Source organism: Mirounga leonina, unplaced genomic scaffold (genome assembly GCF_011800145.1).
Source record: "Mirounga leonina isolate KUSES-001 unplaced genomic scaffold, KU_Mleo_1.0 Mir_153, whole genome shotgun sequence".
Taxonomy (NCBI): Eukaryota; Metazoa; Chordata; class Mammalia; order Carnivora; family Phocidae; genus Mirounga; species Mirounga leonina.
In genome coordinates, this window is record NW_023270387.1 from 17,731,120 (window position 1) to 17,735,008 (window position 3,889).

At 42.3% G+C, this 3,889-nt stretch overlaps 1 pseudogene; it reads right to left on the reverse strand.

The window, feature by feature from the left end:
• Positions 1–2,229: 2,229 nt before the first annotated feature.
• On the reverse strand, positions 2,230–3,610 carry LOC118013488 (annotated as a pseudogene).
• Between the last annotated feature and the right edge of the window lie 279 nt (positions 3,611–3,889).

Here is a 3,889-nt window from a genome sequence, read left to right on the forward strand (position 1 = left end):
ATTTGCAGTGTTAATAAATTTCCTCTCTTTCACAGACAAACTAGGAGCAACCAGCAAAGAAATTTCACATGCCCTCTACCACCACTTAGCAGCTCACCCATGTCTGTGCCCCTCTCCTCTGTGCTCCTTCCTGCTACAAGGAACCACAAAAAAAAAAATTGTGTTTCCATCAAAACCAACCCTTTTATTTGTATGCTAACCCCATCTCCACTCATCAACTCAAGGATCTCCTATAATTGTCACCTCATTCTCTCACATCAATGAATTTCCAAATCCCCCCTCCCTTCTTGTCACATTTCATCATCATGAAAGTATACCGCAATATCCTCTTCTTAAAAAACAAAGATAATAAAGAAGGAAACCTCTTTATGGATCCAGGCTGGTGTTCAGCTAAAACACGCTGGTACTACCATGCTGAGTGTTAAAGTATTGAGATACTTCTGGACCCGGTGGGAAGCACCCATTTACCTGAGCTTCCCAAGTATCCCCTCTCCCATTTTTTTCAACCCAAACTCTCCCCTGGGACCTCCTGGACCTTCCATAAGCCAGCAACCAAAGGTTAAAGTCTGGATCAGCAGGGCCTTCCAAGACCCTGCCCCAGACCTATAGCCAGCATCCAATCAGATTTAGCAGTCCCTGGGCCATATGTACGATCCCTGCTTACACCCTACACTTTCAAGTCATTCCCCACCACCCATGACTTTCCGCCCCTTAAGAGCAAAACCCTTGTAAGAGAGGTCTGTTCTCACTCTCCCTGTTTCTTTTCCTCTTTTCGTTTGAACACATTCCAGTCAGATCACCATTCCAATGTTTCCAGTACCACAGTCTTTGTCAGGGTCATCAATAAACCTTCACTTTGCCAAATCCAAAGATCAATTCTCAGTGCTCATCTTATTTGGCTTATTAGCCACGTTTGACACAGTTGACCATTTCCTCTCCTTGAAACATCTTTACTTTTTTAATCTTTCTTGTCTCTGAGACACCAATCTCTCTTCAAGTTCTCCTCCTTCCTATCAGCCTGCCTTCTGTCCTCCTTTGCTGGTTCCTTCTTGTCTTCTTGAACTCTGAACATAGCAGTGCTCTAGGCCCCACACTTGGGACCTCATCTTCTTTGCTCTCTATGTTCACTCTCTGGAGATCTCTTCTAGCCCCTTGATGCCGAATACCGTCTATATGCCAATGACTGCCAAATCCCTATCTCCTGCTTCAACATTTCCCCTGAAATCTAGATTCAAATAATCCAATTGTTAGCTCTGAATGCTCACTTGAGTATCTAACAGAAGTCTCAAATTTAAGTTGCATAAAATTGTATCCTTGATCTTCCCCTCAAGAGTTTTCCCACTTGCTCCCAGTCTTCTTCATCTCAGTAAGTGGTGACATCTTTCTTCTCATTGCTCAGTCCCAAATCCTTGGTCTCGGGCTTGACTCTTCTCTTTTTCTCACACCACGCTATAATCTACCAGCAAATTCGGTCATGCTACCTTCAAATCAGATCCAGAATCCAATCATTTCTCACCACCTCCCACCACAGCCACTCAAGACCAAATCACTATAATGTCACTTTTTTATTATTGCAATGACCATCTAAGGGCCTCTCTGCCTTCACCCAGCTGTCCTCCACATAAGACAGAATAAGTCTCTTTGAATATAGTAAGTTCATGATACTCCTCTGCTCAAAGTTTTCAGATGGCTTCCATCTCCTCCAGAATAAAACTCAAAGTCTAGATGCTATTCCTAGGCCCTGAAAGGCACAGTTAACTATGACATAGGTTTTGCCTCCAAGGAGCCCATTGTTTATTAGCTTAGATTCCAGCTTTACTTCACCCTGTGGCCATCTTGCAAATATGCGGTTAATCATAAGAAAGACTGGATGAGAATATGAATAATGGATTATACAAATCTAAAAACAAACAAAAGCCATTTGTGTGCAGCTGAAATCTTATTGGTCAGTTATGAACTGAAACATTTTACTTAAGGGAAACATAGTCCCTTCATATGCATTAAGGTGATTTCATTTTGTCTCCACTGACATCATAAACTGACATCAAATCACATCTAATTTCCAATGTACATGGCGAACACTCAAAATACCTATTGAATAAATGAATGCTGGGATGATGGTGATGAGAGCTGTGACCTGAATATGTACTCCATAAGGTCTGGTATTTCCTGCATGTAAATTACCTTTTTATCCCAATTTTATAATCTCCATTTTAAAGGTAGAGCCACAGTTGTGTGGCTCAGAAAATTTAAATGCCTTTGTCAAAGTATCCTAATAAGTGGCAGGGTTTCAGACTTGAATGGTGGTCTGTATGGCTTCAATGCCTGTGTTTTTGCCATAGCTATCTCACAATGAGTCACTCTTCTATCTCTGTGACTTTTTTTCCTTAACAACTGATCATCGATTTATTGCAAAAGTTGATTTATGCATCTGCCATGATGACTTCAACCTCAAGTCCTGGCTCCACACTGACGGGTCATCTGCTTAACAATCTCAGAAGGATGGTGCAAATCAGTGGGTCGCTTGTGGATCCTCATCTGAAAAGGATACCAAGTCTGAGGACCTTCACCACAAGGAGTTTTCCTTGTAGTAATTCTCAGAGTCTTGGTGGGCCTCCAAACTGGTCCTTTCATTTTGAGATTATTCTCCTTTGTGCCTCTGAGCAGGTCAGCACATATCTTCTCCAGAGATTTTACGTTGTGGCTGGTTACAGTAACTCAAATTTGGTGAATTGCCACCCCTGCTTCCATGAGTGTCTTCCCACTGTCTTTAAAAGCTTGTTCCTTAGCCAGAGGGAAGAGTGGTGAGTCAGGAGCAGGAGTGGGGCATCCAGAACTCTACTATAGCTGCAACCATGTCTTCCTCAAAGAAGTGTCACTTCCTCTGTGACAACTTTAACATTATTTTTTTTAAGATTTATTTATTTATTTGAGAGAGAAAGAGTGGAAGGAGGGGCAGAGGGAGAGGGAGAGAGAGAGAATCCCAAGCAGACTCCCTGCTGAGCGTGGAGCCCCACACGGAGCTCCATCCCATGACCCTGAGATCATGACCTGAGCCAAAATCAAGAGCCAGACGCTTAACCAACTGAGCCACCCAGGCACCCCAACATTTTTAACATTAATGCTCTGATCGTTACTATCTCCACAAACCTCCAAGATCACTGAAAAGTGAGAGGCAGATCCTCTGTCCTTAGTTTGTGGATGGGCATGCTAAGCTCCACAGAGGCTCAAGGTCAAGTAAGGAGACAGAAAACACAATATCCTGCTTTCTTCTCTCCCAACCTCCTCATGTGTCTTATGCTATCTCACCCATAGTCCTCTTAGCTAGGTGAATTGGGCCCATTGATCCTTTAAGTTCCAGAACAGATTTTCTCGGGTCTATAATCTCACATCTTTTAGAGTTTATTAACCACCTTCCTCATACATAATGCTTTAAAAAGCCAATTCCCCATCTCCTGGAAGGTAGGAATGTAATGCTATTTTCTGAAGATGCTCTCAAGCCCATGGGAAGCTGAGTCCAATTTATCAGCCTTCTGATGTCAAATTTCAATCAGGTATTTATTTGCTTGTAATATGAACAACATCTAACCAATTCAAAATTTGTGCTCATGACCTTGTATATTTTAATATAACCCGAACAAGGACTATATGCAGCTGAAAATGAAAATTCCCTAGATTTCACTGTATTTTTGAGAATCAAGTTTCTGTTAACTAATCGTGACTCACCCCTATTCACACAAAAAATGCCCCCTTCTGTCAGTAGTCTCTGTGTTGAAGGATCCTTCTGTGGTCAAGGGAAGAGCCAAAGAGGAGAATCCTATTAAGGAAACAGAACAGTAGGATGATGGTGAGTAGCCTCTGTCCCCCAAAAGACTGATCTTCAAAGCCA